Genomic DNA, 14267 nt, shown 5'->3' with positions numbered 1-14267 from the left:
TGTTAAAGGCCTGGAGGTGGCAAGACATTGGTTATTCATTCATTTCCTTTTGTTTGGCTTTTCAGTGTTAAGATACAGAGATGTAACAACTCCATGTACCTTATTTTCAGGTCATTAAACTATAGAGGAAGAGGAGTGCCAGGAGCTGGCAATGTATAGCAGTAATTCTCTAAATTACCCAACAACTTGTAAATACCACAGTTATTTGTATTGTATTTAGGGAATTCATCATACTTGCAATACTCTTATGTTGTCTTAGGAACAAAACAAAATTCCACTATGCTCCTAAATTGTTGCTACTTCAGATTTCAGTGTAATGAATACAGTATACCCTTTCCCCCACCAAAAAATAGAATCTGGGTGCCAGAGCTCTTTTAAAATCAACCTGGTGCACAGTTTCAGAAACATTTACAGCCAATAATGTAGAATTCCAATTCCAATCATAAGTAAAACAGAGAGTTAACAATATAAGGGAAATATTGCTGTTAGTAAATGTGATAGGTCTCATTTTGTAATAATGATTATTTAAGCCTGTATGGATCACATATCATTATCTTAATGTGAGTGGATTTCTAATAAAAAACACAATATAGAAAAAATCAAGCACAGAAACATGTTGGCTATTGGTTTCCATTGCAAACTTTTAAAATACAAATACTGAAGCAAACAAAAGGCTGATTGTCACCCTTTGCAGAAGTTTATCCCGAACTGTTCTATCTGAGTAGCTGGGTTTGCCTCCATCACTCCCTCCCCACCCTGTCGAATAGGCCATGGTGTCTGCCCCAAACCCTATGCTCCCCCACTGTTCTATATATGTCCCATGAGACCAGCCATAACAGTCCCTTGTAGAAGTGTTAGAAAATATTTATTTATGTTACAGTAATGCCCAGAGGCCCCAATCAGAATGGAGTCTGTGCCAGGGTGGAACAGCCAGGAGAGGGTTAAAGGCTGCCTGCCTGTCATAAGATTCAGTGGGGCTTTAAAGGAAGGGGTGTGTCCCTTTTCCAGGAACAGAGAGAGAAAGGTGTAAAGGAAAAAGGCTCTCGGTTCCTGCAGCCTGTTTTGCTCTGGGAAAAAAGATCTGTGTTGTGATTTTGTGAGTTTTTGTGCTTGGAATTAATAAACCCTGTCCTGAGGGAAAGCCCTGTTGAGAGAGCCTACCTCTGTACGTGTTGCCATTGCAACAGGCACTGTACAAATCTCAGTCTCTGCCCTAGAATCTCAGTGATTTTAAGGGTATAATGGAAACTATCAGCTAACCCCATTGTACTGATAGAGAACGCTACTTCCATACGTCAGAGGATAAACCCAGAAACACTTAGGAGGCACTTAGATGTTGGTGCAATGAGAGCCATACACATATCTAAATTAGACAGGTAGCTATTAAGGGAACAAGGGTGATATGAATAACTTTTCATTCAGCCTAGCAAATTAGAAAGATTTCAGCATTATCATTTACTAAGTAACTTAACAACAGTCAGCTTACTACTTATGTAAGAGTATCACCTATTTTACTGAAGTGCAGAAATCTCTTCCTTACTTCAGAGAAGCATCCAAAGAAACAGACATTTTGGGCCTCATTTGCCTCTCACTTCACAGCTGTACATCAGGACCAATCGTGTCAGGTGGTACAGAGTTGGAGTGAGCAGAGAATTGGGCCTTCTGTACTTTTAGTGCCAATGTTACTTTTGCTTGTCAGCAATGATCATAGAATCATAAAATCGTAGGACTGTAAGGGACCTTGAGAGGTCATCTAGTCCAGTCCCCTGCACTCATAGCAGGACTAAGTACTATCTAGACCATCCCTGACAGGTGTTTGTCTAATCTGCTCTTAAAAATTTCCAATGATGGGAAGTCCACAATCTCGCTAGGCAATTTACTCCAGTGCTTAACTATCCTGACAGTTAGGAAGTTTTTCCTAATGTTCAACCTAAGCGTCCCTTGCTGCAATTTTAAGCCCATTGCTTCTTGTCCTATCCTCAGAGGTCAAGAACAATAATTTTCCTCCTTCTTCCTTGTAACAACCTTTTATATACTTGAAAACTGTTATCATGTCCCCTCTCAGTCCCCTTGGTTCTCCAGACTAAACAAACCCAGTTTTTTCAATCTTCCCTCATAGGTCTTATTTGTTGTAACACTGGAATATACTATTGATATAGAAGCTACTACAAGAAAGTTAATACTATTAAGTCACAGTAAAGAAATACTAGATATTCCATTCTTCCACAGTCTCCAGAGTGTTAGTTAGAAACAGTGGGCCAAGTTCTGATCTCTGTTACACTAAGGCAAACCAAGGGCAAACACTGAAATCAATTAAGAAGCTCAGGATTTGCACCAGAGAAGGGTAGGATTTGGCTCAGTAGATTTACTGAAGATGCACAATTCTACCAAGCACTTATTTTCTCACTGTCTAATTTGCCCTTTTAGGATTTACTGCAATGACTAGGCTATTTGGGGCTTCCTGTTCAGTACTAAAAAACCTGGTGGAAGTCAGGATAAATATCAGTTTAGAAGTGTTTGGTAATTGGATGAAAAAGCCAGATGTAGACAGTCAGAAATCTACCATTGTGTTAGATAAAACAGGAACTGCAGTCATGCCAGACATGGAATTGTAAAATTCTTTGGATCAGAAAACAGAGGCTTCTAATAAACCTGAAAATATAGCTCACTGAATTATTCATTGTGAATAGCATTTATTACAAATTTGGCCCATTTTTCTGTTCAAGAATCATTTGCAAACCAACCGTAAGTTCTGTTAATGTGTCCATTAGTATTTGCCACAGTTAATGCAAACATATTTCAGCCAATGAGTTGATGCTGCACTGTTTATCTCAACTATCCTCTCTCTGGTGTGTGTGATTGGTACCTATCACATGATACTATTATTTTTCTAACTGCCTGACTGAAATCTCTTAAGGTGAAAAAAAAAAGAGCAACCATCACAGAGTCATAGAATATCAGGGTTGGAAGGGACCTCATCTAGTCCTACCCCCTGCTGAAAGGTAGGACCAATTCCCAGACAGACTTTTGCCCCAGATCCCTAAATGGCCCCCTCAAGAATTGAATTCATAGTCCTGGCTTTAGCAGGCCAATGCTCAAACCACTGAGCTATCCCTCCCTACTTTGGTATGAATTTTCAGAGTAATGATTTATACTAAAGCTAATGAAACTATTGACATTTATAAACATATTCTTGAACACCTATCAGCTCCTAGAACACTTGCAGACAATAATACAGCCACACAAATAATTGCAAGCTGAACCTGCCACTTCTATTCAAGAAAATATTTGTGAATCATTTAATTCTTCAACCAGCACTAGTTGGCAAAACATTGAATTGTATCTCAGAAAATATGAGATCATTTCCAGAATAGGATCCTTTAGAAAACAATGAAGAGGCAATATGGTGAACCAAAGCTAAAACAAACAAAGACGGAGAGCTGTAGAGTGTCACCCTTCCCCAACAGCACACAATTGCAGTTAAGTTACGTACCTGCTGCAACAAGAATGAAAAAAAAATATGTCAAGGACTAGGTTTAAAAAAAGAATCACACTTCTGAGAATAAAATGTAAACAGTAGATTGGTGACAGTAAAAAGGGAAATGAATGGAGAGTGCACTGAAAGAGCCCTCTAAACAAGCTTTTGTATTTTGCAACTTTCTGAGAAAGAACTCCAGAAAACACTCAAAGCCCCTCTGAAGTTACAAACTATAGGGACCCACTCTTTGCCAGCAGGCCTTGTACTAAATTAAAGAGCTACAAATTTTAGTCATTTCTAATTGAACAAGAAATGAGAGAACACTCAACTATCAGTTTTACTATGTACAATTATTCACTGTGCTTCATACTTCAGACTTCACTAAAAGTCAAGTTATACTGAAGAGAATCCAGGAAACATATGATGAAAAATTACAGACATGAGAAAGCATTTTTTAAAAAAATCATAGATATTTATGCACAGTCAGCCTAATTCATCACCTGATTATCTCCATTTTATACAGGGAAATAAATGGAGTTACTAGTATAAAAGTGGAGTAGCCCAGTAAAGACTCAGGCCCAATATACCTGCATACCTTTTGGTTGCCACTGTTGACACTGGCAGTTTAAGTCACTGTATAATTTTCCTTGATTAGAAAATAAATGGGTTTGTTTCAGCAAGTCATGTTTATCATTAGGACTGGATCCTCTGCAGTGATCCTTAACATGTCTGTTTGGGCACCTTTCCTAATGGGCTCCTGACTGGTTGCTTTCCATCTCCTTGGCTGCTCTGATCTTGTGGCACTGTCACAGCATCTTTGGTCATTAGGAGACTCACAGTTTCCGAAGTACCTTAGGCACGTAGAAGTCACTTGAAAGTCAGTGAGATCTGAGTTCCCAAAATGGTTTATGAAAATAAGATTTAGGAGACAAAGTCATTTAGGTGCTTCTGAAATTTTTACCTCAAGTCTAATCAAAACCTGCCTTGGAGCAGCACAGATATGTAGGGATGTGAGAAGTCAGCTAGGAGCAGCTCAGTATGAGTCCCTGTGCTAGGATTGATGGTCCAGTGGTTAGAGCACTTACTGGGGTTTTGGGAGATTTGGGATCAACTCCCTGCTCTGCCACAAACTTCCTATGTGACCTTGGGCAAGTCACTTAGGCCTGGATGCACAAAAGGAATCAGGTATTGCGACAGTGAGCATCACAGGACCTAGAAAATCACTGTGAATCATAAAGCCTGAGTTAGGCTGCCTACACAATGAATGGGGAGAGAGAGGCACCTTAGACTGATTCACAAAAGCCAGCATGCTAGGCAGGGAGCTGCCTAATCTAGACAAAGGGAGATAAGTGTGTGCTGAGCCCTACTTCTCTCACAGAGATAGGTGCCCAAGTCCACGCTACACAGAGATTCCTATCTCTGCTAGTGATTTTCAGCTATGAACCTCCTCCTGGAGTTAGGCAGCTGATCCGTTTATCTGGATGCCCAAATGACTCTAAGGGTACGTCTACACTATGGGATTATTCCAATTTTACATAAACTGGTTTTGTAAAACAGATTGTATAAAGTTGAATGCACGTGGCCACACTAAGCACATTAATTCGGCGGTGTGTGTCCATGGTCCGAGGCTAGCGTCGATTTCCGGAGCACTGTGGGTAGCTATTCCGTAGCTATCCCATAGTTCCCGCAGTCTCCTCTGCCCCTTGGAATTCTGGGTTGAGATCCCAGTGCCTGATGGGGCAAAAATCATTGTCGCGGGTGGTTCTGGGTAAATGTCATCAGTCATTCCTTCCTCCGGGAAAGCAACACGGCAGACAATTCTTGCGTCCTTTATTCCCTGGATTGCCCTGGCAGATGCCATAGCACGGCAACCAATAGGAGCCCTTCCAGCTTTTTTACTTGTCACCCAGTAGTGTACTCGGAAGGCCACTGACAAGCGATACTCGCAGGCGGCTAACAGAGAGCAGCAGATTGCATATTGCTGTGCGATTATAGCAAGAGATGGTTATCAAGTTTTCTGTACTCTGCTGCCAGTAATTGCAACGAGAATAAACGGATTGTCGTGTCCGTACCGTACACGCGCTGTTGTCAATGGTGCTCGCTGGCTAGGTTGGCCCAGGGGGCAAGAGGCAAAATAAATGGGGAATGACCACACGCTGCCATCAAGTCCTGCCTTTATGGTAATCTAAGAATAGAGTCGGATCTCTGCCTAAGAAATGGGCAAGTGTACTAGAGAACCAAGGTAATCAGAGATACCAGAGAGCAACAGCTGCTCGGTCAGTCCCGCAGAGAATGATGAGCTGCATGCCAATTCATAGGGGGCCCCTGGCAAACCAACCCACCCGTGGCTAAATTCCTGCCTTCCCTCAATCTGCTTGCTGATCCCAGTGGTGGCAGGTGTTCTCGCGCATTTGTGTCATGAAGTTTATAAAGAAATGCAGGCAGTAAGAGAACAGTGACTTGTTAGTGATGTAGTAAAAGGGAGGGGAGGCAGCCCCAGCTGCAGATAGTCCAGGGCAGGACAATTAAAACGAGTGACGGGGATACGAAGCATACATCCTGCTCTGTGACAGTCACCCACGGCAGTGACAGAGATCTTTTCTTGACCCTGAAAGGGAGGGGCCTGATTGAAGCTCAGGCATACCAGTTGCTATAATGAAGACGGTTACGCCAGATCGTTCTGCTAGCCATCGCGGGAATGGGAGCCAAGAACATCCTATTTTTAACTAGGTGTCCTCCCCTGCCAGCCTCATCTGAGGCCAGCCAGGGGTATAGTCAGCAAGCTATAAGGCGAGTGAAGGGCACTGCCACGACCAGGGAAGAGAAGAGGAGCAGATACTGCTCTTTACTGCCGCCAATCGTCGTCTAACCAGGCAGCAATTCAGTACACAATAGGGAACATTAATAAGAAAGATCAAGAAAACAATTTTTCCCTTCTTTCATTCTGAGGGGGAGGGAGTACATGACGAGCTATAACCCTGAGACCGATCCCGGCAATCGGGTTGAACCTTACAGGCATTCGGGAGCGAAGCCAGATGAAACCATTCTGTCGGGAAACTGTCTGGGGGGACTGGGGATGGGCTTGGAGTCCTCAGTGCCCCCTCCTCCTCCATGAGCATCATTTCGATTCGCTTTGGCTTTCCGTTAAATCGCTTGTCAGCACACTTGGTAGCCTGGAAGATTCTTTGAATCTTGGCATTTTCCGTCTTCTGTAACAGAGCTCTGATAGAACAGATTTGTCTCCCAATATCAGTGATCAGATCCAGTATTTCCGTACGTCCATTGCTGAGCGTCTTTTTTGGAGTTGATTGGGACTGCTTTGCCACCCGTGCTGATCAGAGCTCCATGCTGGGCAAACAGGAAATGAAATTCAAAAGTTCACGGGGCTTTTCCTGTTTACTTGGCCACTGCATCCGAGTTCAGATTGCTGTCCAGAGCGGTCACAATGGTGCACTGTGGGATACTACCCGGAGGCCAATACCATCAATTTGCGGCCACACTAACCCTAATCCGATATGGTAATACCGATTTTAGCACTACTCCTCTCGTTGGGGAGGAGTACAGAAACCGATTTAAAGGGCCCTTTATATTGATATAAAGGGCCTTGTAGTGTGGACGTACAGCGTTAAACCGGTTTAAAGCTGCTAAAATTGGTTTAAATGCGTAGTGTAGTCCAGGCCTGAGAGAAAGGGAGAAGAGAGAGCGCGCACACAAACATGAGAATGACTCTGTAGCTGGTGATTAGCGTACTCATCTAGATGGAGGAAACCCAGGATTGAGTCCCCCTGCTCTAATGACTCTAATTATTTATCCAGAGTGCAACAACTTCAACAGGAGAGATTGAAGAACTCACCCAACATGCACACATACATCAGAATATGCCATAGCCCAGAGATTAGGGAATGCACCTGAAAGATAACAGATCCCTGTTCAACTCCTTTCTCATCCTCAGGCAGAGTGGAGGAGTTGAACTGGGGTGGGGAGAGTCTCCTGCATCCATGATGAGTACCCTAACCAGTAGGCGATAAGTTATGAAAGAATGCTTCCTCTTGCCCCAACCCCCAGCTGTTTTCTGTGAACTTGTCTAAGGGACTCAGTCTAGGAAGCGTGCTCAGAAGGGGCCTATTGGATTAGGCTCTGCCCATGACCTAGGCAGCTGAACACCTATCTTCCCCAGTTTGTGAATTGCTCTGGGGCTTAGGTGGGAGATGGGTAGCTGGATGCCTAGAGGGAGGCAGCATTGCACATGCTCAGAGGCATAAACATGGGTTCCTAGGAACTTTTACTGAAAAAAACTTAGGTGCCCAGTGAGTTTAGGAGCCTACAGGGCTCAGTGAGTTTTGTGCATCTCAGTGGTCCCAAAACTGGGACTTACACACCTAAAACAGGATTGTAGGCACTAACTCCTTCTGTGTATCCAGGCCTTAGTCTCCCTGTCCCTCAGTTCCTGATCTGTAAAATGGGGAATATAGCACTTCCCTTTATCACAAGGGTGTTGTGAGAATAAATAAGTTAAAGATTGTGATACTATAGGAATGGGGCCATATAAGTAAGTACCTTAGAGAGATAGACCATCACAGTTAGAGAGAGTCAAGAGACTAGTTGGAGAGGGAACCTAGAAAGGACACAGAGGATTTGCTTTGAACTTGAAGAAACTTAGTGAAAACTTGCTAGCAAAAAAAAGTTGAACATTTTCTCTCTCCTTCCCTCCCAATAAATAAATAAAGTACAATGTATAAATTGTAGCATGAAGTAATTTAACACAGCTTTGCCCAGGACATGTTTTAACCTGTTACCATCTAAAAGATTTAGAGAAACAAAGGATTATTGTTGGGAATGTTAATTTTGGTTTCTGCTAGCCAAGCACCAATCAAAGCTTTCTTTGTTAGGTAGGTCATACCTCTTCATCTGCGAGCAACGCCAACTGTGCACTTGAACTCAAAGGAGTCCAAAAACAATCAGATTTCCAATGCAAATTTTGAAAACTATGAGTCAGATCCTGAGCTGATGTAACTCAGTGTAGCTCAGCTGAAGTCAATGAAGCACTGCCAGTTTATGCCAGCTGAAGATCTAGCCCCCAGCAATAAGAGCATAACACAGCCCGATTAACATGATGGCATGGAAAAATAAGCATTCATATGTTCACCAGCAATAATTCCTGTACAGTTAACTATCAAGGCTATAGAACTAGAAGATCTTGTGTGTCCTACAGTGTTAATTATAGACCTCACATTTCTGGTAAGGTATTTTTAAGGATTTAAAATATCTTTTATATGTTTTCATTTGCATACAGACAGTACACATAGGCCTCTAGTTAGATTCTCTGAAAAATAAACTGCTATACTATGTTAGTACTGACAACACCAAATATCCCAAAATCATGACTCAGGACCTCCCAGATCATGAGAATGGCTTAAAAATCATGAGACTTAAAATAATAAACATGATGTTCTTTTATTTCACCTCTTGACTTTGGAGTCATTAGGGCTCATGTTTAAGAGCAGAAGCTGACAGATGATAATTCCATTTTGCAGTTTCAAAATTTGTATTTTTTCCACATTGGAATGAAAACAAACTCCCTGGAATGTTTTTCTGAAAAACAGAATTGTCCATTTTCAGATCAAAACCATATGTATGTGTAGGCCTGCGAGACTCCAGTTCAAGTCCCTGCTCTACCTGATTCAGAGCACAGTTTTTCCATCAATCTATCTGAATCAGACACAGTAGAAACGTAAGTCACTCACAGCCTAGTGCCCTAACCACCAGGCTATAGAACACATGCACATGCAGATACTGTCCCAAAAAATGTCACTGAAACTGACATTTTGTCTAAAATGTTCTGACCAGCTCTATTGCACATACTAGAAATCCACTATTTTTTTTTACAGAAGCAGAAATCTTTACATAATAACACAATCCAATACATATGGCTTTAAGAAACCAAACATCAAGAGACGTATTATAAAAATGCAAGAGTTGGCAACACTGCAAGTATATTCCTTTAATTTGATCCAAACAACCCTTCATTCACCACCCTGTAATGATAGATTAGTGTTCTTTTAACATCAAGGCTCTTTTCCTCATAAGAAACCTTCAGGTGCTGATTGTTTTATGTTTAAAAATAATGGTGATGAAAACCCAAATGTTAAAATAATTGATAAACATAGATATAATAAATATACATTAGGCACACACTGTCACAACTAGAGTTAGAGCACCATTTGTAATGTGCGTTTTGAGGCATGTAATTACGAACTGGGTATAGTAGATGAAGTGCTTAAAGATAGTTGCTCTATGCTTTACCTAAATACATGCTGTAATCATGGATATTGCTGTGTATCTACTTGAAAAAAACAATAGTGCACAATTTAATACACCTATGCTACTGCTGCCTTATCACTGTTATATGTGTGAAGCACCAACACATTTTAATTTTAGATATACTGAACAATTCGTCACTCTACATTTTAAAAAAAGGAGAGAGCTAGGATGTTTTCTAATGTAACAAAATATGCTCCACACTTATTCACATGGCTGACACACAAGCTTTTAATTAGACAATTCATCATGCTATAGTGTGAGACTCGTAGTTTTGGAGGTTGCTACAGACTCTAAGTGCTAAAATCACAGTCCTAGCTGGCCTTCATTCTATCCCACAGAGGTGGTCAGGCACATGATAAGCCCCATGGAATGTCATGGCTAATAACAAAATCTCTATTTGAATGTGGGGTTTATAATTCCCCCCAAGCTGCTTTAGAAATGGCTTTTCTTTAAAGAAAGGAAAGGAAGTGAAAATGTCTTCCTCCCAGTACACGGAGCCAGTGTTGTGAGAGGTGTCCCTCAACACATAGAACCTATGATAAGCCAGGGAGCCAAACAGGGACTAGCCCATGTGTGGGAGAGGGAGTAGGAGCAGTTTATAGGTTTGGACATCCCTGAGAAAGGGGAGTGTTTCCAGCTGGTTTGATAAGAAGGTGGGTCCTATCGTTCAGGTGCTGGTCTGGGACTCCAGCAATCAGGCTTCAAGTCCCAGCTTTGCTACAAACTTCCTTTATGATTTTGTCAAAGTCTTTTAAGTCCTATGCCTGGGTTCCAGTGGTAAAATGGGGATAATACTTTTCTCGCTCACAGGGATGTTGAGGGACACATTTGTTGATTTCTGGGTGGTGCAAAACTCAGCCTTTCCAACACACACTGCCGCTAACACCGCAGTTTACAGGGCAGACATGGTAGGACAGTAACACTAGCACTAAGCTGGTAAGATGGTCTTACTATGACAAGGCTGTAATATTCGAGATGTACTTCAGAGTTGTATCAGATCACCACAGACTGCAATAAACGTTGTTCCTAGGAGGAGTCAAATGTGGTAGCTCTTATTCAGGCACAACTTCTATTTGATTCAGTGGAAGTTTTGCCTTACTGAGAAGTGAGTTAACACTGCTGAGTGTGGTTCTATTTCAATGGGATATGCTGTAATTTTGTCCTGACCCAGAATGAACAAGCACAGGTTATGGAGAAATGGCAGTGATAACATTGAAAATCGGGGAAATGATCATCGATGCTAGAGAAGCAGAGAAGAATTTGGGAAAAGGCTGAAAATTGTCTCATACGTAGAAATCTAAATGCTTATCTTACCTGTGCACTCTGCCCTGCTCCGATTATCTTCAGTGCATGCTGGAGCAGGGCATTTGTGTAAGCTAATGGGTCTGGAGTGCATGGTTCACTAAAAGAACTTCCACTAAGCATCTGCCAAAATAGTTGCTATTTTGCTTTTGGATCCCAAAGCAGCACAGTCCTTGCAGGACAGCAAATATCAGTGCTGCGTGCTAATTAGGAGCCCTACAAATAGAGGTCACGAAAACAAAAGCAAAGTTTTTCCGGGGGAAGACAAACTTGTGATTTGTGAATGAAAAGCCAGGAAGTTTGAAAAGTGAAATGGACATAAATTAAATCAGTCTATTCTTACAAACTGGAGCAGTGAAAACTACTTGGTGTGCAGCACTTGAAGCGGAGAGAAGATTTTGTTAACTCTTTGCTCTTTGTTCAGATCTGACAACAATTGCTATAAAAGACTGCTATAAAAGCCTTCTCAAATGCTAAATGCCAGGGAGAGGAATTAGTTTAGATGATGACTGCAATAGATAGGACCAATCTTGGTACAGAAGAACCAGACAAAAGGAGATGTGATAACCTGTTGGTCCTCCATTAGTCATCAAGGCAAACTTTGGTATCTGCCGTAATCTCATCTTCTAATTCAGTACCATTTATCATTCATACTTCTAACCTTTTCACTTCCTTGACCCTTTTTGCTCAAATATATTTGCTATTATTACAGGAAAACCATGTTTTCAGGTTAACTGAAGTCTTTCACACTTCACATCCTTTGTCAATGAATGATTGGGGTTGGCTTGTAATTTTTCAAACAATGCTGAATCTCCCCACTAAGCAACATCCAAAGAGGGAATAATTCTCCTTACAGGTAAAGAATAACATACTAATTTTGCTAATAGACCCTTATCAGCAGTAAAAAATTATTCTGGAAAATAATTACCATCCTGTGGCACTTTATTTACGCTAGGCAGTGTGGCCCCAAAAGGACTATTTACATGCATAAAATTACACACAAGATTTAATAACTTTCCCTAATCAGGGTGTAATTTATCATCACAAGATCTCTTGTTACATTCACTGGGTGAAATCTTAACCCCTCCTGTGAAGTCACTGAACGTTTTCTTTTAAATTGTTCTAAATCTGAAGTCCACTGCAATGTAGTTACTCCAGATTTACACCAGTGGAACTGAGATCAGACTCTGGCCCATTGTGTATGTCCATACACTTTTTTTTAAAAAAGTAACTAAAAAATAAATCTTTGACTTTTATCCAAAAGTGAGTAGTGAACGCTGTGGTTAGACAGCAGGGCACAGCAGGGTTTGTGGTTATTGTGCAATAATAACATACACTTAGGCTGTAAAGAGAGGTGTGAGGTGAAGCAAAAGCACCTTTGACCATCAAAGGCATGTGGTTTTTGCACATTATGAAGTAAGTAGTGCTGTCTGCCAAGTGCACTAAAATCCCACTGAAAACAATGTGGGCTAAGGGTGCTCAACAAGTCATAGGAACCACTCCTTGAAAGATCAAGCCCTAGGATGTTATATTTTATAGTTAATAAAAACCAATTCTGCTTGCTCCTTTCCAAGTAAGCTATATATCCTCAACCACCACTGAAAACTTCATCAAAAGTCTCCCTCCACTTCTTCCAAACTTAGTAGTTCCTTGCTTTCATTACTGGTTTAGCAAGATATTAGAGAGAATAAAACATACAAATACAATTACTTTTTCACTCTTTACTATATTATAAGATTTGTTTTGCAAAAAATATTGCCCAGATATAGGTATCATTCTTCTTCCTCTGTCTTTCCTTTCTCTATCTTTTAGTAGCAAAATTAAAATATAGTCTAACTGAAACTATAAACATAAAGCCTAGTAACAGACTTGTAAAAAAAATATTTACCTCTCCTCAGCAATAATCCAGTTCTCTCATTGAAATAAAATATTTGGCCTCCAGCCTCATAAGACTATCGACTTTATCACTCTAATACTGAGAAACTCTCTGACTGGCTCAAACACCTGTCAAGGATGGTCTAGATAATACTTAGTCCTGCCATGAGTGTGGGGGACTGGACTAGATGACCTCTCAAGGTCCTTTCCAGTCCTATGAGTCTATGATTCATTAATTCATAAAGTGTCCTCTCAGAGATTGTTTAGCACCATTTAAAGCACGTGGGGAGCACACAGTTGCCCATCCTCTACTAGACCCTCTTATCCCCCTCTCAGGCATCCCTAGCAGCCTAACCCCTGGCTCATGAGCCCCTATACCACCCACCCCCAGGAGCCTCCCTCCACCTTGAGGGAACCCCCTTACTGTCCTGCTTCAGGAGCCCTTGCCTCTCCCATGCTGGTTTCAGCTCCTTTCACCTCCCTGCTGGTGAGCTTCAGGACTCTCTGCCCCACTTCCTGGTCCTCCGTGCCAAGAGGGACAGGAGTCTCAGGAGCCATGTTGGCACATTGAGGGAACCTTGTGACCTTTGTGCAATCAGTGTGTGTTTGTCAGCATCACAGTCCGTTCGCGCAACTTATGGGAGCAAAGTGCTGGGGGAGTTCACACAAAACCCCCTGTGCACTACAGCCAGAAAGTAGAAAAAAATGACGAGGCTGATTGAAAAATGGCTAGGCCTCTCCACATACCTGCTTTAAAATGATTTGGCTGTGGCCTGGGTGCCCCTCTCCTGGGTCCATGGCCTATGCCTCTTAAAATTATTTTGTTTACATTAAGGAAAATACTACTTAATTATGGATTACAATTTTCTCTCTTTGGAAAGGAAGGATGTTGCAGTGGTTAGGGCACTAGCCTGCCATTCAGAAGACTTGGGTTCAATTTTTGCTCCACCACTGACTTCCTATGTGACATTGTGTAACTTACTTAGTTGCTCTCTGTTAGTTCCCCATCTGTAAAATGGGGATAATAGCACTTCCCTACCTCACAGGGGTGCTGTGAAGGTTAATACATTCAAATATGTGGAGTTGTTCAGTTACTATGGTAAGAGGAGCCACATTGGTAGCTTATAATTTTAATTATTTTTTAGAAATTATATCACAATACTGCTACTATGCAACCAATATCACGCATACCTGAGGTGCACTGAAGTGTCCTCAGCCAACCAAGACATGTATATATGCATGTACAATTGCTCTACCTGAACCTTGTTATAAAACTAACAATAATAATTAG

Source organism: Chelonoidis abingdonii, chromosome 1 (genome assembly GCF_003597395.2).
Source record: "Chelonoidis abingdonii isolate Lonesome George chromosome 1, CheloAbing_2.0, whole genome shotgun sequence".
Classification (NCBI taxonomy): Eukaryota; Metazoa; Chordata; order Testudines; family Testudinidae; genus Chelonoidis; species Chelonoidis abingdonii.
This window is presented reverse-complemented; position numbering follows the sequence as displayed.